Source organism: Equus przewalskii, chromosome 21 (assembly GCF_037783145.1).
Source record: "Equus przewalskii isolate Varuska chromosome 21, EquPr2, whole genome shotgun sequence".
Lineage (NCBI taxonomy): Eukaryota > Metazoa > Chordata > Mammalia > Perissodactyla > Equidae > Equus > Equus przewalskii.
The window spans coordinates 22,471,627-22,495,273 of NC_091851.1; the positions used below are offsets into that span (position 1 = coordinate 22,471,627).

General features: G+C 43.2%; 1 long non-coding RNA gene across 1 annotated transcript; it reads right to left on the reverse strand.

Moving 5' to 3' along the window:
* Positions 1-16,851: 16,851 nt before the first annotated feature.
* On the reverse strand, positions 16,852-21,675 carry LOC139078045 (uncharacterized). The gene is made up of 2 exons (XR_011530760.1): positions 21,460-21,675; positions 16,852-17,087 (listed from the first exon to the last, which is right to left on the reverse strand). It is a non-coding gene; the product is annotated as an uncharacterized lncRNA (long non-coding RNA).
* Between the last annotated feature and the right edge of the window lie 1,972 nt (positions 21,676-23,647).

The following is a 23,647-nucleotide window of genomic DNA, read 5'->3' on the forward strand; positions in this document are numbered from 1 at the left end:
CAGGCAAGTAATCAACCACACTAGTTGAATGGCTATCGGTTACACCCTCTTCCGCACTTCCAGAGGAGGCTGGGAGAGGGGGAAGAAAAGCTAACAAAGAGAAGACACAGCCTTGCCTTTGAAGAGTTATATAATACAACTGGGAGCCAAGAAGAGAGAAAATGTTTTTACTATTAATTCATTTCTAGTAAATGAAAATAGAGAGAGAGCACAAGTAAGACAGAAAAGAAGTGATACTTCTGTGTTCTTTGGGTTCTTTCCAGCACTAAAGACATCTTAGGATGTCCCATAGATTTGTGGTTCATTTTAAGGATACTAAAGGAAGGGCAGAAGCAGAGAGAAGTACCTTGATAGCTCCATGGTCATTACCACTGGAGACTAAAATGTCAGCATTTGTAGAGTGGGATGACCAGGAAGGTCACAGATCTTCCTTTTAACTGTTCATGTGTAACAGGAACAAGCAGTATCCTCCTAGATGGCAAAAGAAAAGCCATTACCACTGTTGTGATATTTCCTATAAGGTATGGTAGATTGCGTTATTGACCCCAATTCTTCACCCCTACTTGAATCCACACCTTTGCCAAGGTCTCATCCTAGGAAGAATGTGCTTCCCTCCCTCTTCACTTTTGTCTTGGCTGTGTGACTTGTTTTAGCCAACAATTTAGGGGCAGAAGTGACGGTGTGCCAGTTCTGAGCCTAGGCTTTAAGAGGTGATGAATGTTTTCGTTGCCCTTTGTGCCTCTGCCATCACCCTGAGAGCATACTCTGGGGGTCCAACGACAATGACACATACATGGAGCAGAGCCACCCTGAAGACCCACAGATTTACAGCGAGAAATAGAGCTGCCCTGCTGCTCCTGCCTCCAGCAGAGCCATCCAGCCAAACTCCAGTTTACCTGCTGACACAGGAGCAGCAATAAAGGATTGTTGTTTTAAGCCACTGAGTTTTGGAGCAGAATGTTACATAGTAATAGCTTACTGACACATAAGGCCAGCAGATAGGTCAGAAAAGCGCCAAGTGCTTTTTAGCACAGTGACGGTAACTTCTATCATTTCAAAATGGGCAGAAACAAAGGTATACTAAGACAAAGAAACTCTTCTTTCTGCTATGGAATAAGACTATTGTCACTAAGAAAAATTAATGCTCTAGACCAAGGTCACAGACTTTTTCTGTAAAGGACCAGATAATAAATACTTCATGAGGCTGGCCTGCTGGCGTAGTGGCTAAGTGCACACACTCCGCTTTGGCAGCCTGGGGTTCACAGGTTTGGATCCCAGGAGTAGACCTACACACGACTCATCAAGCCATGCTGCGTCAGAGTCCCACATATAAAATAGAGGGGGATTGACACAGATGTTAGCTCAGGGCCAATCTTCCTCATCAAAAAAAATAAATACTTACTTCAGGGTTTGCAGGCCTTGCAGTCTTTGTCCAACTCCTCAACTCTGCATTTGTAGCAGAAAATGCAACTATCGATGCTATGTCAACAAATGGGTGTGGCTGTGTTCCACTTGAACAGTTTATAGACAGTGAAGTTTGAATTTCATATAATTTTTACATGTCACTAAATATTATTCTTTTGATTCTTTCAACTATTTAAAAATTTAAAAACCATTCTTAGCTCATAGGCTGTATGAAATCAGGCAGCAGGCTGGATCTAGACTGGCAAACATCAGAAAGCTGAATCATGCCAGATGACGTCAGAGAAATGGAGAAAGAGGAATACTCATGTGCTGCTGGTGGGTGTAGATCAGAGGCAGAGTGACAGGGAATCTTATGACTGTGCAGGGCCCCTCACTTTCTTGGACCCTGGTGAGTGCTGGGAATTCTAGAATGTTCTAGGTAAGGAGGGGAAACAGGCTGCAATCGAGAAACATTAGAAAGGAAGCATTTCAGATAAATTATCTACAGAGAGCCCAGGAATCTATTATAATTTCTCAGCTCATTCTAAATAAATAGTTACTTTGGGACCTAATTTTGATTTTGCAATTTCGTGTTCTTCTTAAAAAGAATCCCAAAATCATAGTGTCAGGCCCCACAAAACTTGGATCTTCATCTGAGGTGGAGGCAGCCATTCTGGGGAGGAATCTAATAGCATTTAGTCCAACCAAGTATAAGCATCTGTTCTGACCCAGAAATTCTACTCCTGGATACATGTCCCAAAGAAATCCCCACATATGTCCAGAAGGGAATATGCCAGGATAGCTATTAAAGCAAGGTTCATGGTGGCAAGGAGTAGAAGACAACATGAACTCCGTCACTGGGAGAGTTGAAAGGTAAAACATGGTGGATGCACACCATGGAGTGTTATATAGCAATCATAAGCTAGAGAATTAGGTACACACAAATAAACGTGGATGGGTGTTTAACACCAGTGCTGATTGTAATGGCATCACCACTTCAAAAACTGTTCGACAGTTTCCTATAAAGTTAAACATGCACTTACCATACAACCCAGAAATTTCACCCCTAAGTATTTATCCAAGATAAATGAAGACATATGTTACACCAAAAATTGTACATGAATTTTCATAGCAGCTTTATTCACCATAGGTGGAAACAACCTAAATGTCCATCAACTAGTAAACAAATAAATTAATAAATTGTGGTATATCCATACAATAGAATCTACTCAGCAGTAGAGTAGAATTAATTACTGCTACACACAATAAGGATGAATCTAAAAAGCATTCGACTGAGTGAGAAAAGCCATTCCAAAAGAGAACATACTGAATAAGTCCATTTGTATGAAAGTCTAGGCAACCTAATCTATAGTGACAAAAAAGATCAGTGGTGGCCTGGGGCTTGTGGGAGGACTGAGATGGGGCATAAGAGAACGTTTAGGATGATGAAAATCAAAATATTTTGAAAATAAAATGAAAATGAAAATATATACACATTAAAAAGGTACATATTAAAAGATCACAAGAGTTTCCCATGCAAGACATGGTTGGGAATTGATTATGGGGATAAAAATCAACAAATCAGTAAAATAAAACAAGAGAAGGGTTTTGCATAAGACCAATGATGACCAATTTGCCATAAATAAATAAACTCAGTGCTCAGCAATAAAGGACTTAAAAAAAAAAGGGCTCTATTGACAAGGGGCTTACTTCTGAGAATAATTAGTGAGGAAATCAGCCCTCTCAACTGGAACTCATTTCCTTTTCTTCTGAAAAGAGCTGCAAAACAAAACCCTGAGGCATCATTTGAGTTTACAAGGCCCAGGGCAAGACTGAAGGGCACAACTGCCTCCACTCTTGAGGAAGGAGGTTGTTTCTACTTAGAAGGGTAGGGTACTGGGTTGAGTCTTGAAAGATGGGAGAGAGAAGAGAGCAACTCATGGGGACTCCATTCTTGCGGAAGCCTTAGTCTAGAAGGGACTTTCTTCATACATCTGAAGAGCCTGTAGTGTCACAGAGTTTCTCCTACACTGAACTCCTGTTTTGAGCTCCACTTCTCCTCCAGTAAAGAACTCCATCATAGCCCTGCTTGTTTGTTCTTGTGGATGCTGATTAGCAGAATAAGGCAGCCTAACGAAGGCATGACCTGAATGCATTATTTCCATTAATTAGCAGACTCAACACTGGTTTTCAGCAGTAGAGGAGACTCTCATAAGACCCCTTGCCATCTGGCACAAGGTACCGCGGGACAAAATGCCCTGATTGTTCCACAAGCCGAGAAGGAACTCCCCCACACCTGAGCTATATTCATCTGCGTCCCTGGGATGTCCATCATTCTTAAGATTCAGCATCTCTACTTCCTGACTTCTACTGAGAGCCAACCATTTTGCCATAGCTCTCATTCAAAGCTCTGCAAGAAAATAATCCGATTGGCTAAAAAGAATCCGATTCATTAGCTGATAGAGATAAACCATTGTAAAACGATGGGAACCTGTGGGAAAACCTCCCTTTCTGCTATCTGCAAATCTGAGCTTTTCTTTGTTGCCAAGCGTGAAGCCACATGCACTTGATGAGTGAGAGGAATGTCTGTCAGTAAGAAAAGAAAAGGAGCAAAGAGAGTGATGGAAGCAGAGCCAGCAAAATAAGAAAGGAACAAATATTTGAGGGAATCTTGGTAAGAATAGATGCTTTCCAGAAAAGATTACAGAATTGGAAAGGAGTCTACAAATGGTCCATTAGGAAGATTACCTGAGCATGTGGAAAGGCGAGAGGCTTTCAGGAGGAAGTGGTTCACACTGATGAGTGGACTCTGCTGTGAAGTGTCCAGGAGCCCAGAGTCCCCGTACTGAAGGTGTACTTGGTAACCTGGCCCTGAGGCCAATCAAATGTGCTCAACTCCTTAAATAGGCTCCTGCAGTGCTTTGGTCCTTTACCCAACACCATTGACCTCTTTCTGAGCCTGAGATGGGTACCACTGCCATCTCTGGCCTAGTGGAAAATAGGGTGGTATCTGAGAGTCAGAAAACTCTACATCCGTTCCCTGCCTGGCCATTGACTCTTGCTTTGACCCAGTGTAAACCATAAGCCTCCCTCATTGGAGTGTGCCTCGCCCAGAAAATGAACCTTCTCATGCTTCCAGTGGATCGATCACATCTTGCCGAGGACCCTTCCACTCCCTTCTTAGATTTCTGCCACCCACCGGTAGTTATTTCCCGCTTCCAGCACTCCAGCAGAGGAAAGGAAATACATCTACATTTCACTTCTTTGTAGTCTTTGGGGGTGGGGTCAGTGGAGGGTAGTGGGAAAGGAAGATGAAACTAACTGGCCCATATAAGGCCTGGAGATTTTCTGGTTCTTAGTGCTACATGTAATTAGCAATAGCAATGGACATGCTGGAGCTTTTCTCTTCAGTTTACTTGAAATCTAACACCAAGGGCAGTGTAGGCTAATGAAAAACCATAAGCTATGGAGCCAGACAAATCTGGGTTCAAATCCTCACTTTGCCACTTATTAGCTATGTGACTTGGAACAAACCAATTAGTGTCTCTGAACCTCAGTTTTGCCATCTCTAATATGGAGACAATACTGCTGACCTCGGAGGTTTGCGGTGAAGATTAACGGAGGTAATACTTGTGAAGAACACAGAACAATGCCTGGCGTGCAGGAAGCCCCCGATGACTGGTAGTGATTGTTATTTACTATGAATTCTCACCTTCCTTGACTTCTTGGAGCATTTGACTATTGACCTCTTTCTTCCCTGAAGCTCTACCGCTCTCCTTCCTAGTCAACATAGTCATGTTCAATAAAAGGGACACAGATTGCCAGCGATTCAGAGACCTCTCTGTTCACTGTGCTTTTCCGAATCATTTTTGAAATTTTCAAAACTTTGGGTCTCAGATCTAAGACCCAGAGTGCCTACCAAGGATCCAGGCTCAAGGACAGATCTTTCCTCTGTGTCTGGAGTGTATACAATGTAACTGGGTTTGAGCTCTGGTGAAAGATGATAAAGAAGGTTTCCAACTTTTTGTCAGAGCACGTTTCCAAGCTTATCTCTGTTCCTAGCTCTCCTTGTGCCTCCCAGGATGTCTTCACTGGCTTCTTATCTTTACTGTCACCTATATCTTTCCAGACACTGCTCTTTCCCTCAATACTTCATTTCACGTGTCTTCTTTCCCAGGAAGTAACCACTGCTGTCTCCACGTCAGGTCGTTTTCATCCCGCCTAGAATGCCCTTCTGTAACCTCGTCCTCGTCAAAATCTACGCAGGCCATTTTAAGTTTCCTGTGGATCAAGGACTAAGGTGCTGGGGAGGTGGTGGCTGGAGAACTATCTGAGAGGGTTCCTGTCCTTACAACGCTTACGACTTCTTTAGGAAAATGGAAAGCAAACATTTTTAAATGAACTTCATATCCTCCCAAAAACACTCAAGAAACATTTGCTAAATAAATCGAATCTTGATTAAGCATCTACTATGTACAGGGTACTCTACTGAGACCAGAAATACAGAGCATTATAAACTACTATCCTCTAATAGCCAACTATGTTAGGATAAACTAGGATATGATAGAGTAACCAAACAAGACTCTTGGTGGTGTCTTATAAGAGCAAAGGTTTACTTTTCACTCATGCTACATATCCGTCGCAGGTCGGCAGGAAACACTGCTCCACATCTTCTCACTCTGGAACCCAGCCTGATTGCAAAGCCACTCAATTGTTGCTGATCACCATGGCAAAGGAAAACAGAGCTCTGGAGGGTCTTGAATTAGCCATTATATGCCTTGACCTTAGAAGTAATGTGTGATAGCTCCCTGGCTGCAATAGTGACATAGCCCCATCCAACCACAAGAGGGCCAAGAAGTACAGTCCTCCAACGGGCTTAGAATGCAGAAAGCCAGAAATATTTGATGAATAGTATTAACGACCTCCAAATATATCATCCAGCAGTGAGACAGAATGGCCACATGAATAAAAACGATGGAAAGTAGTCTGTGCTGAATCGAAACCAAAAATAGATTACAGGAGAACAGAGCATGGGGACAATCACAAAACCCAGGGTGGTCAGCAAAGGCTTCATGGAGGACCTGCTCCAAGCCTGGAAGGAAGATAGGTTTCAGAGAAATGGTGAAGAGGGGGAGGATGGGAGAGGGTATTCCGGTGGGGGACGGGTGCAACAGAGGAGCGGTGGCGGGAATGCTTGTAAGCCATTTGGAAACAATGAAAATACTGCGTGGCTACAGCTGGGAGGTCATGCACCATGTAATGTAGGAGAATTGCATAGTGATAAGATTTTTAACGTTCTTGAATGCAAATCTAAGAAACTTAGACTTGGTTCTGTTGACAAATCAGGGAACTGAGGGAGGCTAAGAAGGTAGGGCTCTGGTTCCTTCCTTCTCTCTTCCCACTTTAAGCTGAGCAGCTTCATCTTGATCCGCTTGATATGTTGAGTTCCATGTAAATTTTTGTTTTTAAAAAGTTTTCTGCTAGCAGATCTTAAAGTCTCATCACAAGAAAAGAAAATTTTGGTAACTATGTATGGTGACAGATGTTAACTAGATGGAATGTCGTGATTATTTCACAATATATACAAATATTGAATCCTTATGTTGTACACCTGAAACTCACATAATGATATACATCAATTATACCTCGATTTTTTCTTAAATAAAAAAAAAAGTTTTCTGCTGCTTTAAAAAAAAGTTCAAAAATCCCTGGTGTCAGCAATACGGAACCCTTTTCTCTCTAGTTTTTGAGCATAGAGTCTTAGAATTTGGACCTCAGAGGCCATCTCATCTGTTATGTATCAAAAGCAAAACTCCTCGTTAAACAACCTTTGCCTTCACTCTTAAAACACCTCCAGTAATGAAAAAATTAGTATGTGTCAAGATAGTACGCTCCATCACTGGACTCCTCTCATTTTTAGGAAGTTATTTCTGTTGAACCAGAATTTATCCTCCTGTCACATTTACCCATCTTCCCAATTCCTGCTCTCTTACAGCGACAGAGAATGAGTGCAAAAACAATTCCACGTCAAATACCTGAAGACAGTGATCGTGAGTCCGTTTGGTGTTTTCTTCTCCAGCTAATCATCCCAAGTTTCTTCTGCCCACACTCAAAGTAGGCAACATGTCCTCTTGTCATTCTGGTGAGATCCCTCAACATACTCCTCTTCCTTTCTCAAAGCAGGCAACACCCGAAAGAGTGTGTTTTAAGAAGGATAAGGCCCAGTAGTTTGACTATACAGGCCTCCCTCCAAATTAGACTGTATTCTGGGTCCAAAGGCTGGGGGGTAACTTATGTGGTTGAAGCTGGGTACCTGAGGGTTCCTGTAAATATTCAGTAAGAACATGATTACCTTTCAAGCTTGTTTCCAACACAGACATAGACAAAAAGAAGTTAATCTTGTCAATTTGCTGTTTTCTTGTTTAACCTGAAGTGTGTCTTAACGGTCACAAGGATTTCTGAGCTTGTTTTACAGAAGAAAGAGAATGCCTTCAAGGAAGTTAAGATCACCAGATCACCACCACCACCAGGACCACCACCACCACCACCCCCACCACCACCGCCCCGCCCCCACAACACCCCACCCCCCAGAAGTCTGATTGCCCAGGGGCTTATCTGGAGTGAGAAAAATGGATTACCCCTTTGTTTCTCTGAAACATCTCCTGCCAAGCCACTTAGCTCTATGAAACCTGCTGTTTTCATCTCTTGTTAAGGGGATTTGAGAGAACTTATCCTCTAGGCTTCTCATTTTGTTTGGCCAATTCAAATAAACCTTTCTCTGTCTACAGGCACTGACATCTCAGTGATTGGCTTCTTGTGCATGGCACACAAACTTGCGATTAAGAGGTTCGGTATTATGGTCGTTCAGTTTGAACCTCCATGAATAACCGGGAACCTAAGATAATCAATGTACCTAAGGCAGGATACTATTATAGTTAAGAGCAGAGGGGCTGGACGTAGATGTATGTGGATGATATCCTGGGTCTACCATCTATTAATTGGGTGTGTAGGGGAGGAGGACATTTCCTCTCCCCAAATGGGGGTTCGTCTGGCTGGAGAACGAATTAAATTCACATGAGACAGAATAGCAAGAGAAAATTAAACAAAGCTTTAATGAGGAACCATGGCCCGGGGCCTTTCTTCCCGAAGGAAGAAAGGGCACCAAAGAAGTGGGGTGCACAGAGTGGTTATATAGCCCCAAACAGGGTGTTTCACATGTGACTGAAATGTCCCTCCCACAATAGTCACAAGATTGCCCTGTTGGCACAGTGCTTGATGGACACAGCAGGTAATGGTCTGCTATCTCGGTGGGCGTAGCAGGAGGCAAGTCTATGTCTGGAGCTGGGTGGTCACAGGTGAGCGCAGCAGCAATCGGTTCCTAGCCTAAGGAAAGATGCTTAATCCTTAAGGAATGCCAAAATTGGGAGGGGGAGGGAAGTCAGTTACAGGAGGTTACCAGACTAGCACAATAAAATGCAGATTTTAAGTCCTTGCCTTTGGTATTGATTAAGAGTTTTTGGAGAGTAGGTCATCGCCTTTCTTCTTCCTGGTACAGAGAGGGAGGCACCTTTTACAGATAGAGATTTACCTTACAAATGTAAACGTGTCCTAACAAAGGGCAAGTTCCATTCCTCCTTCCCTGTCCCAGTTTATCAAAAGCAATCAGCCTCAAATAATCCTGATGCCAAAGAGACATATCTTGGGGTGGCCAATTCCAGGTCCCCACAGGTGACTTTAAATAAATTACTGACCTTCCCTGAAACTCAATTTTCTGATCAAGAAAATAGGTTGTTTTAGGTCAGGTTTCCCTAGAAGCAGAGTCTGAAATAGAGATTTGGGTGCACATGATTTCCTAAGGGAGTACTCTCAGGAAAAAGAGAGTGAGGGAACAGGACAGGGCAGGGGGAGGAGCTAAGCAAGGATGTGGTCTGGCTGAGACCGTCTTCAGCCTGATCCCAAAGGGAACTCTGGAGTGAGAATGCACCACACAGTTGGTCCTACCTTGAGGCAAGGAGGCCATCCTCGTGCATCCCTGTCTCAGTCAGTCTTGGCTACAGGCTGCCCCTGAGGGGAAGATGATGCAACCTTCTGGGCAAAGTAGCTCCCGTTCCATTTGGCCAAGGGCAATTCTCCAGAGAAGGGGACAGCTGTGACCCTAGCAGCAACACCAGCAGCAACTAGGGATAGGAACCCCAGTCCATGAAGGAGTCTGGTCAATGTATCGACAACATCCTCTACTGTTGATCATAATGTTGATAATAAAATAACGGCATGTATTGCAAAAACTAATTGTGTCAGCTACACAAAGTAACGAAGATTCTCTCCTTGCCAAATTCTATTCAGGCTCCCCTGAATTCTTTAGCAACTAGGTCTCAAATTTTGAATTTCTGTGTTTGTCTCTGCATTGTCCAATTTTAGCAAGAATTCTGCCAGAGTGGTTTAACTAGAATCCCCCCGTCCTCCATATCTGATCACCCTCAATATCTAATCAGGTTCCTCAGCCTCTGCCATCCCACGAAGGTGATATCTAACCCCCTTACCCCTGCTGTTTCCTGCTGTGGACTGAATGTTTGTGTCCCTCCCAAATCCATATGTGGAAATCCTAATGCCCAATTTGATAGCATTAGAAGGTGGGGGCTTTGGGAGGTGATTAGGTCATAGGGTGGAACTGTCATGAATAGGATTAGTGCTTTGGAAAACAGGGGGCCAGCCCGGTGGTGCAGAGGTTAAGTGCCCACATTCTGCTTTGGCGCCCAGGGTTGGCTGGTTCAGATCCCGGGTGCAGACATGGCAGCCCTTGACACGCCATGCTGTGGTAGGCATCCCACATATAAAGTGGAGGAAGATGGGCACGGATGTTAGCTCAGGGCCAGTCTTCCTCAGCAATAAGAGGAGGATTGGCAGCAGATGTTAGCTCAGGGCTAACCTTCCTCAAAAAAAACAAGAAAAGAAAAGAGGCCACAGAGCTTCCTTGCCCCTTCCACCATGTGCCATGTGAGGTTATAAAGAAAAAGACAACCGTCTATGAGGAAACAGACTTTCACCGGATACCAAATCTGTCGGCACTATGATCTTGGACTTCCTAGCCTCCAGAACTGTGAGAAATAAATATTTGTTGTTTATAAGCCACCTGGTTTATGGTATTTTTTTGTAGCAGCCTGAACGGACTAAGACATTTTCTTGGTGTTTTTTTTTTTTTTTCAAGATTGGCACCTGAGCTAACGTCTGTTGCCAATCATCTTTTTTTTCTTCTCCTTCTCCTCATCCACCTGCACCTCCTCCTCCTCTTCCTCCTCCTCCTCCTCTTCCTCCACCTCCTCCTCCTCTACCTCCTTCTCCTCCCCATCCTCTTCCTCCTTCTTCTTCTTCTTCTCCCCAAAGCCCCCCAGTACATAGTTGTATATTCTAGTTAGAGATCCTTCTGGTTGTGCTCTGTGGGACACCACCTCAACATGGCCTGATGAGCAGTGCTAGGTCTGCGCCCAGGATCTGAACCAGCAAAACCCTGGGCCACCAAAGTCAAGCCTGCAAACTTAACCGCTTGGCCAGAGGGCCAGCCACATTCCCTCTTAAGTAATTCTCCATCCACTGACCCCACCCTGCTCCTTGGCTATGCTGTATTCAGAATTGAGCTCAGTCCTATACTGAGGTCTCTTTTCTCCTATTGGAATAGTCCTGAGTAAAATTTGTTTTTACTACTTTTTTTTTATTGCAGTAACATTGGGTTATAACATTGTATAACTTTCAGATGTACATCGTAATATATTTCAAATTCTGTGCAGATTACATCATGTTCACCACCCAAAGACTAATTACCATCCATCTCCACACACATGTGCCTAATCACCCCTTTCGCCCTCCTCCCCTCTGGTAACCACCAATCCAACCTCTGTTGCTATGTGTTTGTTTGTTGTTGTTTTTATCTTCTACTTATGAGTGAGATCATATGGTATTTGACTTTCTCCCTCTGACTTATTTCACTTAGCATAATACCCTCAAAGTCCATCCATGTTGTCACAAATGGCTGGATTTCATAATTTCTTAACGGCTGAGTAGTATTCCATTGTGTATATATATCACATCTTCTTTATCCTTTCGTCTGTCGATGGGCACCTAGACTGCTTTGTTTTTACTACTTTTAACTGCTCTTCAGGTTTGGTTTTTCTTTGATGAAAGTAAAACAAGTAAAGTACTTGGTAGAGTGTCTGTTACATAGAAATTACTTAACAAATGTTAGCCATTGTGATATAATAAGAAATATATATATTTTGGTCTTTGTCCTTAGCTCCTGGCCAGAGCTCCTAAAACCTTTGCAATTTCCTAGCAATAAAGGTGCTAGGAACATCTTTTGTTCTAATATTTGGTTATTGACCCTGGTTAGTGACACTGACTTCCTAAGTCCCTTTGAATTTCCTGGGTTATAGGAGTGTCTTTTACTCTAATGAGGCAACACTGGGTGGGCTCCTAGATAGCTTCAGTATGGGGGCTGGTCACCAGAAAGACCAAGCCGTAATTAGAAGCTTGGAACTTTCAACCCATCCTCTGGGGAGGGGGGAGGGGCTGAAAATTTAGTTAACAATGTATCATGCCTACATGAGGAAGCCTCCATGAAAATCCCTAAACTGCAGAGTTCGGAGAGCTTCCAGATTGGAGAACATATCCGTGTGCCAGGAGGGTGGCACGCCCCAGCTCCACGGGGGAAGAAGCTCCTGTGCTGGGGATTCTCCCAAACTTTGTCCTGTGTCTCTCTTCCATCTGGTTGCTCATCTGTATCCTTTATTGAATCTTTTATTATATAATAAGCATAAATATAAGTAAGTGTTTCCCTGAGTTCTGTGAGCCATTCTAGCAAATTATGGAACCCAAGGAGGGGGCCACAGGAGCCCCAGTTTATAGCTGGTTGATGAGAAGTACAGGTGACAACCTGGGACTTGTGGTTGGTGTCTGAAGTGGGGGCAGTTTTGTGGGCCTGAGCCCTTAACTTGTGGAGTCTGATGCCAACTCCAGGGAGATGGTGTCACAACTGAATTGAATTGCAGGACACCAGCTAGTGTTGGAGAAGTGGTCAGAATGGGGTAAAAACCCACACATTTGGTGACCAGAAGTGAGGTGGTGTGAGTAATACAGAGAAGAAACAGAGAGTATTTTCTTTACAGCACTGTTGTTGATGTTAAGATAAGCATCACTTGCTTCAGTCTTATCTCCCATCCCATAGGTTGCCTTTTCATTTTGTTAATCACTTTGTTTGTTGTGCAGAGGCTTTTTACTTTGATGTAGTCCCACTTGTTTATTTTTGCTTTTACTGTTCATGCTTTTGGTGTCATATCCATAAAATCAGTGCTAGGACCAATGTCAAAGAGCTTTGTCTTTAGGCTTTATTCTAGGAGTTTCATGGGTTCAGGTCTTACATTTAAGTCTTTAATTCATTTCGAGTTAATTTTTGTGAATGGTGAAAGGTAGAGGTCCAGTTTCATTGTTCGCATGTGAGTATCCAATTTTCTCAACACAGACTATCTTTTCTCCAATGAGTATTCTTGGCTCCCTTGTAAAATATTAGTTAAACCTTATATGGGTGGGTTTATTTCTGAACTTTCATTCAGTTCCATTGGTCTATGTATCTATTTTTATGCCAGTTCCATCCTGTATTGATTACTATAGCTTTGTAATATAGTTTGAAATCAGGAAGTGTGATGCCTCCAGCTTGTTCTTTCTCAGGATGGCTATGGATATTTGGGATCTTTTGTGGTTCTATATGAATTTTAGGATTTTTCCTATTTCTTTAAAAAAGTGTCATTGGAATCTTGATAGGGATTGCATTGACTCTATTGATGTCTTTGGGTAGTGTGGACATTTTTACGATATTAATTCTTTTGATCTGTGAACACAAAGTATCTTTCCATTTATTTGTGTCTTCTCAATTTCTTTAATCAAAGTCTTGTAGGTTTCAGCTACAGATCTTTCCCCTCCTTGGTTAAATTAATTTCTAAGTATTTTATTGCTTTTGATGCTATTGTTAACAGGATTGTCTTTCTTTATTACTTGTTCAGGTAATTCATTATTAGTGTATGGAAATACAACCAATTGTTGTATGTTGGTTTTGTACCCTGCAGCTTTGTTGAATTCATTTATTAGTTCCAACAGCGTTCTGGTGGAGTCTTTAGGATTTGCTACATGTAAGATCACGTCGTCTGCAAACGGAGGGAATTTTACTTCTTCTTTTCCAATTTGGATGCCTTTTATTTCTTTTTCTTGCCAGACTGCTCTGGCTAGGATTTCCAAGATTATGTTGAACAGAAGTGGCGAAAGTGATCTTAGAGGAAAAGCTTTCAGCCTTTCACAACGGCGTGTGATACCCTCTGAGGTCGGGGATTGGGGGCGAGGGTTGCTTCTGGTTGGACGCTATGTTTGTGTGGACCTGCCGGCTGGGCTCTGCATTCAACCAGGGCCGCTGACTGTGCTCTCTGGTCAGGTAGGACCATTAAAAGAGCTTGGCAATCACTTCTGGTTGCTCGAGGCCTCAGGCTATGTTTCCTGGCAGGGTCACTGTTCTGGCTCTCTGGTTATGCAGGCCCAGAGGCTATACTTAACAACTGGGCAGGGCTGCTGGCTTAGCTCCCTGCCCACGTGTGGTTGTAGGATGGGCTCCCTGGCTGCCCAGGTTCCCTGGCCAGGCTTCCTGGTCAGCAGGACTGGAGGCTATACATAGCAGTAGTGCAAGGCTGCAATGGATGGTCATAGAATGAGCTCCACAGCTGGTACGGCTCATTGGCTTGGGACCCAAATCAGGCAGAACTGCAGCTGAGCTCTCGGGCCAGATGGGGTCATCAGCTTGGCTCTGCAGATGGGCAGAGCTGCCAACTGGGATCACTGCCTGGGCTCTGCTGCAAGCAGGAATGTGGTCCCCCAAGATCTGAGCACCAGTTAATGTAAGCCCCACCTCCCTTCTCCATCTCTATCTGATCCCCTATAGTCAAATCTAGCAGGTTCCCCCAGTAATTCCCATGACTATCCCTCCCCTATCAGCAGAAAACTAGAGCTTTATTTTCTGAGGAGGCTGATACAAAGAGTCTCTGGATAGGGGGACAGGGACATGATGCCAGTTGAGAGCAGGGGTATCATGTGGAACACAGGAGAGTTAGGTGAGGTTTTACATATTCCATGTTTCCCATCTCACTTTGAGGACAGCACAGGCAGACCTACACACTCTGAGCAGGACTGTGGAGGATTCTGCCCAGGGAAATCCAATGCCAACCTCAGAAAAAACCCGAAGACATAGACACTTTATGTCTTAGTCTTTTGGGGGCTGTTATAACAAACTACCATAGACTGGATGGCTTAAACAATAAATATTTATTTCTCACAGTTCTGGAGCCTAAGAAGTGCAAGATCAAGGCACCAGCAGATTCATTGTCTGGTGAGAGCCCGGGTCCTTGTTCGCAGATAGCCGTCTTCTCACTGTGTCCTCACACGGCAGAAGGGGTGGGAGAGCTCTCCGGGGTTTCTTTATTAAGGGCACTAACCCCATTCATGAGGGCTCCATAAGGATTGTAGAGTGTTCTCAGGGATATCTAGCCCGTCCAAGAGAAAAATCCTGAAGACACAGGCACTGTGTTTTAAGCCAGTTAGCAGAGGCCCACTCCAAAATATAAGCATGTAACCAAGAACTACTCACCAGGTGAGGAAAGCTTCTGACATTAAAGAAAGGTCAAAGAGAAAAAAGCAAATAAAAAGAAACAGAGTAGGTAAGGGATAATATCATCAGAAAAATCATCAAAATCTTCAGAAAAATAAGAGAAGCTATTGAAACCATGAAACAAGAACAGGATGCTATTTTTAGAAAGAAAGAAAAAATAAAGAACGAGAAAAAAATTTCAGAGTATAAAAGTACAAAGATGAACTTTCTAGAAATATGATTAAAAAGACACAGATAAAAGCAGTAAAGAAAATATAAGAAAATTAGAGAATCAGTCAGGGAATCCGACCTTTGAAAAATAAGGATTTCAGAAATAGACTACAGGCAAAACAAGGGGCAGGAAATGCAAAGAATTAAGTCAAGAAAAGAATGGCCTAGAATTGAAGGACACGAGTTTGCAGACGGACGGGGCGAATTGAACGCGCAACAAAACTGATTGAAATCATCCTGCAAGAAATTCAAGCAAATCATTATGAAATTTCAACAACCTGTAGTTAAAGAGAAAATCTTAAAAGCTTTCAGAGAGAAATAACAGATCACCTACAAAGAGAGGAGATTCAGAATTGCTTCAGATGTCTCCACGGTGGCATTAGGTGTTGAAACACAATGCAGCAATGCCTTCAAAATTCTGAGAGAAAACCATTTCTAGTAGAGAATGGGCAACCAAACTACTAACGCAAGTGTGAGATTAGTGCATTGAGGTCAGACATTTTCAGAAAGCTACCAGGAGGTGCTCTGCCAAAATAAAGGAGGAAGTCAAGAAAGACCTAGGATCCAGAAAGCAAGGCATTCATCTCATGAGAAAATCAAAGAGAATCCTTAAGATGACGTGAATGGAGATCCGAAAAGGTCGCGGGTGTAAGGCTTCTAATTCAGAGTGGAGCAGGTCCAAGTGCCCAGGGAGAAAGGTCTCCAGGAAGATAAAACTGATAAAGCACCTAATGGTTGTGAACACATTCAAAGGAGATGGAAGATAGCCAAATTCTCATCTTCCATAGCAGGAATTCAACAGATAATACCTAAAACTGAAAACAGAAATTAACAATACAAATAAGCATATTATGTGTGGATATGGAAGTAAAATCCACAGAAACAACCAAGAGATGTGAAAGTGGTTTTCTTTGGAGAGCAAGAAATGGAGGAAGGAAAAGGGGTGACTCCTATATTTATTATAGTCTTTTATTCAAAGTTGATTCTTAAAATTAAGTGGATGTATGGTTTTGAGGAAAATTTTAAACTAAATATAAAAAAATTAAAATAGTATGTACAGAGAGAAGCAAGGGAGGAAGAATTAGGCCTAAGGGTTAACAGTTTCCTGCTTAACTCTTCAGCCTCTGTAACAATCCCAGAAAACAGGACCCCACTGTAATGCTCTCGACCCCCAGCTTTTTACTTGAGAGATTCAAATAAATACAACATGCATTTTTATTTATACTGGCAACATTCCAGGAGGCAAGGAGCTATTTGCAAGCCTATATGCAGACCAGGATTTAGTCCCAGTACGTCCTCATGTTACTCACGTGAGTGGCATTGGGTGAATCACTTCACCAGTTTGAACCTCAGTTTCCCCATCCATAAAATAAAAGTGATGACAGTATCTACCTCTCGGATTGGCTGAAAGGATTAGCTGAGGTAATAGGTGTGCACCTAGCACATAGTAGGTCCAGTTTCCTCTCCTATCTATACTTCCTTTCCCACACCTCTTCCGCTTGAGTTTGATAAGTAAGGCATGTTATGAGAAAAATGCAGAAGTCAGCCAATGGAGTTTTAATAAAGCTCAGGAATCTACTGAGGCCAGACTCAGGGCAAGGTTATCTTCTTTTTCGTGCCCTCGAACTTCAAGCACTAAGTGACTTCAGTGGTAAATTCGGCTGGAAGTTGAGCTTCAGGCAGCACAGTTTACCGCTCTTGCAGAAAAGAAAGAACTTTTCGTTTTTGCCGCATTTCCCACGGCAGGTGCCATGAAGATTCCAGCATTTTTCAGCGCTGCCTGATACACAGAGAAAAAAAGAAGGGAGCTGACATCAGTCCTGAGGGGAAATAGGTCCTGGCTTGAGAGGACTAACAGCCAGGCAGGAAAGGGGGACCATAGAAAACGGGGGAGTCAGCTCCAGATTTATAGGGTGGTGGTAATACGTCTCACATCCTTTCTGGACAGCCCACTCCAATCCCAGCCCTTCCTGAACGTGCCCTCTCACGGGCTCAGTGGGTCATGAGGATTAGGATCATGGACAGTTGGAACCCACAGACCTGGATTTGAAATCTATCTACACAGCAAGCCAACTGGAAGATGCTGAGCAGATTACTTCCCTTCTCAGGTCATCAATTTCCTCTTTTCTAAAACGAACAGATTGCACCCACCTCAGAGCACTGTTGTGGGGATTAAGTGAAATAATGTATAAAAACCACTAGCTTTAAATAAATTCAGATATGACATGACAGGACCTCAGAACAAATTATAAATTTGAAAAATCATTTCATAAGTAAAGACTAAACTAGAAGAAACACATGATCAAATAAACACAAGAGGTAGTAGCTTAATAGAAATACAGGATGAAAAGAGGATGTTTTAATCAAAAAGAAAGGAAGAAAGAGATAAAAAGGAATCAACAGAAAATTCCAAATATTGATGATAGGCAAAAGAAATCCTATACAAATAATAGGAACCACTAAAGAAGAAAACAAAATCAAGGGACCAGAACAAATACTACAAACCGCTCAATACATTTTGCCAAAATAGAAAAAGATTTGAAAACATATACTGAAAGCGTCTATGGCATACTTGAGAATACTGACCCAAAGCAAGTTATATTCCAGTAAAATTACTGAACATTAAAGAAAAAGAATGCTTTGGGCATTCAGGCCAAAAAAATACAAAGTGACATAAGGGAAAAAAATTAAACTATACTTTTTTGTTAAAAAAAAAAATTAGAGGGCCCAGCCCCGTGGCCGAGTGGTTAAGTTTGTGCGCTCCCCTTCAGTGGCCCGCGTTTCACTGGTTCAGATCCTGCACGCGGACATGGGACTGCTCATCAGGCCATGCTGCGGCAACATCCCACACAGCACAACCAGAAGGACCTATAACTAGAATATACAACTACGTACCAGGGGTACTTTGGGGAGAAGAAGAAGCAAAGAAAAAAAAAAAGATTTGCAACAGATATTAGCTCAAGCGCCAATCTTTAAAAAATAAAAAAATAAAAACTAGACACATTTGACGATGCTTTATGCCAGAGAAAAAAAAATGGAGTCATATATTTAAGACACTCAAGTCAGGGCCAGCCCGGTGGCGCAGCGGTTAAGTTCACACGTTCTGCTTCTCGGCGGCCCGGGGTTCGCCAGTTCGGATCCCGGGTGCAGACATGACACCACTTGGCACGCCATGCTGTGGTAGGCGTCCCACATATAAAGTAAAGGAAGATGGGCATGAATGTTAGCTCGGGGCCAGTCTCCCTCAGCAAAAAAAAAAGAGGAGGACTGGCTGTAGTTAGCTCAGGGCTAATCTTCCTCAAAAAAAAAAAAAGAAGAAGAAGACACTCAAGTCAAGAAAAAGTGGGCAAACAATGTTACATCTGACAAAACTGACTTGCAAGTACAAGGGACAAAAACAAACTGTTATCAACACACTGAAACTCAGGAAATATTGTTCCCATGAGCCCTTCCTAAGGAATCTACTAGGGAAAGAGTTTTGGACAAACAAAGGAGGGAGGCTTTGACACAGGACTGGTAACAAACATTAAATATAAAGTTGCCTGTAGAACTAGAATTAATGAGGGTTAAAAGGAGGGAGCAGAGTATGTAACGGCTATATGTTCTGACAATATAGATACAGTAACATATCAAAATGGGAGAATAATGGTGAGAGCAAATGCAGAAATTTTAACTAGTTTGAATGATCATGTTGTGGTGGTATTACTACACTTAGACTATTGTATATGTAATGAAGAGTAAATCAAATGAGTGATTATGGGATATTCTAATTCTATCGTCTTCTGTGACCTTGAGAATCAGAATTCTCAGTATAAGAAAAAAGATACTGATGTGAATAGAGGAAGTTGGTTTTGAATCTGAGTTCTCAATTTGAATTGAAAGTACCAGTATAAACTCACACGTATTTTATTTTTAAATATGTGAGTGATAGATAGATAGATAGATGATTGATGATAGATAGATACATCATAGAATTTTTTCAGCTCTAGTCACTGAAAAAGGCTAGAAACATTGCATTGACCAACCAATAGAAATTAGTATCCCTGGCACCCATATTGTAGTCTTAAAATACCATTTCCCACTGAAATAAAAGAAACCAGGGCTTCTTGGAGATATGGCTTATTCTGGGTCTTGGGCGGGAAATTATAAGATGAGCCTGAAATATTCTGCCATACTAGATACAAAGGAAGCTATCAAAGACTGGTAGAGATGTATCAAAACACTCAAGAGCCAAAGTGAAGAGATTGCCACTGGTCAAGAAGAGGGAAATTTGTGTTTCCATAGGGATAACTGCAATAGATTGCACTCGTGGCTTAGAACCATAAGTTCAAAATAATATTTCAGAAAATCTAATGGCTCAACCTCAGAGGCTGACAAATAACAATTTCATTATCTTGCAAACTGATGGGCAAAGACAGGGTCAAGCATTTACCCTGTGTTCTCTGAACCTTCTAAACCCAAAGGTAACCAAAAGTAGATGAAGTGAAGCATCTCTTTATAAGTGGTTCTGCTAATACGTGAATGCTCTTCCCAACGTATCCACATGGCTCGCCCCTCAATTCCTTCATCTTGTTCAAATGTCACCTTTTCAGTGAGGAAGTTCCTTAACAGCCCTTTTTAAATAGCAAATCCGCTCCTCTGATATTTGCTATCCCCTCCCCTGTTTACTCTGTCGCTGCCTCCCTCCTCCCCACGGAATGTAAGATCTGAGAGGACAAGGATCTTGTTTGTGTGACTGGTTGGTGGGTGGGGTGTGGGCGGGTGGTCGGTTCACTGCTCTGTCTCCAGCACCTGTCACAGTGCCCGGCCCCTGGAATCCACTAACAATATTTATTGAATAAATGAATTATTTAACTAAGTAATGACATATCCACTGTCCTCTAAATCCAGCTGCCAAGATGGGAAGGAAAAGGGAGAGAGGAGGGTAAAAGCAGAAACACTGAAAGACTAAACATTCACTCAAAGCAGAATAAATTAATCTGAGGGTGTTTTAAACCAGAAAAGATATGTAATTATCTGCTGAGTTTATCTGCAGCCCGCGTGCCCTTTGCAAGCTCCAACTTTCCTGCCAGCAGGATGGAAGTTCCTGGGAAAGTTCAGATGAGTTATAGAAAATAGAGAAGCTACAGTTGTTTGTTGCACACCAAAATTTCAGTGTATTCCATGTTGACCTCTCAATCTAATACATTATTTCAAATAGAGAAACAAGTAGATTGGAACTCAGAGCAACCAAGTAGCTTACTGGGGGTCACAGAGCTAATAAACGGTGGAGCAGGTTCTCACCTGGGATTTGGAGGGCCTTCCCTCCTCCCCAGGTGAATGGTGTTTCGTGTGTGTGTCTACCATGAGCAGACACAAGGTGTGAGTCCAGAGTGTTCCCAAGCAGCGCGCTCAGGTCCTGACCCTGAGGAAACGTCAGGGAGATGCCTGGAGCGTGGTGGGGATGGAAGCTCCGGTCAGATGAGAAGGGGTAGACGGTCCTAGCACCCTGCGCTGGGAAAGTCTGACGAGGGCCCTTCTCTACTTAAAACCTTTCCACGGCTCTAGTTCAGGGGCTGGCACAGACAGGCAATGGTAATGAGATTCCGTCTCCCTTAAGGCAGTTGTGAATAGTGTGAAATCCAAGGGGTTATCGTGAGAAAAGGTCGCTTTCCATGCTTTCGCTGACCTCCCCCATGCCCCTCACAACCTAGACCACCTGCCCCTGACCCTTGGAGCTGACCAAAGAGAGGGGGTCCGAGGGAATAAGGGAAAAGTCTGGGGTCATTGTTGGTGCCTGAGGTCTGGCACCTGCCACCAGCGAAGCTGGCTGTCTGGGTGCCGGTTCCCCTATTCTGTGGGTTTAGAAAATAAAGAAGCTACATTTGCAGAGCAAAGTTTCAGTATGTTCAGTGTTAATCCTTCAACCTGATTTATGATTTCAAATTGATAAATGAGTAAATTGAAGCTCAAAGGAGCCAAGGAGTTTCCCGGGGATATCACAGAGCTAGTGAATTGTGGGGCGGGGTCTAACCCAGGATTTGGGGGCTCTCCTCTCTTCCCCAGATGAGAGGTGTTTCACCTGCCACCTGCCAGCCCATCCTCCCGGGCCCTGGAGCGCCCTGACCAAGACCCACTCTCCACCCCTCACCCCCTGAAGAGGTCCAGGTTACCTGGAATGACCTGGGACAAGAGCAGCAGCACCGCCAGAGTCAGCAGGAAAGGCTTCATGACTTCAGCCAGCCCCAGGAGTAGTCTCAGGTCTGGTGAGTTGACGACAAATGGAGGAGAGCTCTGGGCTCTCTTCTCCCTCTAATCAACTGGGACAGATGTCACCTACACGTGCCCTCAGCTGCCCACGGGAACAGCCCGCCCTGGAACAGCCTGCCTCCCTCGGACTTCTCAGCCACTATCCCAATGCCCCCCACCACAGAGGGACCACACATTCCCGAGCTGATGCGCCTCCCTTTGCCCAACGTCTTTTAGGGACCAGCAGGGAGAAATCATACAACAGCCAGAAGGATTTTTTTTTAAACATATGTCAGCCCTTGTTATAACTTGAAACCCTCCTAGACTCCATGTCACACATAGAAAAAACTGCAGTCTTTTTTTTTAAAGATTTTATTTTTCCTTTTTCTCCCAAAGCCCCCCGGTACATAGCTGTGTGTTTCTAGTTGTGGGTCCTTCCAGTTGTGGCATGTGGGACGCCACCCCAGCATGGCCTGATGAGCGGTGCCATGTCCGTGCCCAGCATTCAAACTTGTGAAACCCTGGGCCGCCAAAGCAGAGCGTGCGAACTTAACCACTAGGCCACGGGGCCAGACCCAAAAAAATGCAGTCTTTACTAAGCCTTAGAAAGCCCTACATTATCTGGTCTAGAGAACCACCTTTGTCACAGTTTTAACGTAAGTTAAGCAAACTCCTTTTTTTAAAATGTAACTTTTCAATTTGGGAATGGGGGAGTAGAGACAGGAAGATGTTCATTCAGACCTTGGGAAGAATGTGTTTCTCTGATTATCTTCTCTCTAAGAGAAGAGGCCCCACTGCCTAAAATGCTTTGCTTCAGGGAGGATTTCGGCATTGAGGGTGAGAGAGGGAAGAGTTGAAAATAATCAGCAACATGTGGTAGCTGTGCCACTCAATTGCTGTGTGACCTTGGGACAGTCACTTTCCCTCTCTGGGCTTCAATCTCACCCATGAGCAGATAGGAATAGATGGGCTGCAGAGATCAACAGAATCCTCATATGCGTGGGTTCTCTGAATGCTAAAAAAGCACAGAAAATGGAATGCTGCAGAACTCCGTGTTTTCACCACCAATACAGGCCAGGCTAATTGAGTTTACACGTAAGGATTCTCAAGGCTGCCCTCATCAGGCTTCAACTCTCTTTACACACTGGGATCAGAGGCCTCTTCCCTTGATACTTACATCCAATAGGCTATATGGCACTTGGCAAACCACGGTGCCACTTTGGACCTGCTCCTTGTATAGCTGATGCACAAAGATTTGCTCTGGTTATTATAAAGGCTTAGTATTCTCCCCAAGATCCTTGAGTGGGTCACAACAGACCACGCAATTTCGGGAATGGGGTCCATGGGATACTAATGAAGGAGCATGGAAGACCCTATGCTTACACGGTAAGACACTGTTTCACATTCACAGGTACTTGGGGTTAGGATTTGAAGATGTCTTTTGCGGGGGCACATAAATCAACCCACAAGAGACAATTTTTTGAAATTCCTATTGTGAGCGAAATTGAACATCATTTCCTATACTTTTTTTTTTTTTAAAGATTTTATTTTTTTCCTTTTCTCCCCAAAGCCCCCCGGTACATAGTTGCATATTCTTCGTTGTGGGTCCTTCTAGTTGTGGCATGTGGGACGCTGCCTCAGCGTGGTTTGATGAGCAGTGCCATGTCCGCGCCCAGGATTCAAACCAACGAAACACTGGGCCGCCTGCAGTGGAGCACACAAACTTAACCACTCGGCCACGGGGCCAGCCCCTCATTTCATATACTTAAAAGCCCTTTTTTATCTTTCTTTGTGAATTGTCTATTTATATTTTTGTCCATTGTTCTATAGGATTTCTTTGGTAATTTCTTCCCCTTCATTTTATTTTTCTGTTCTCTACTTCTGGAATTCTTATTTTTCAGATGTTGGGCTCCTCGGACTGATTCTCTAATTTTTTTATATTTTCTCTCTTGCTTTCCATTCCTTTGGGTTTTTTCCTCTAGTTTCTGGGATGTTTTTAACAAATTTATCTTCCAACCTTTCTATTAATCTTTCCCTTTTTTTGTTTTTTTTTTTTGTTTTTGGTGAGGAAGATTGGCCCTGTGCTAACATCGGTGCCCAGCTTCCCCTATT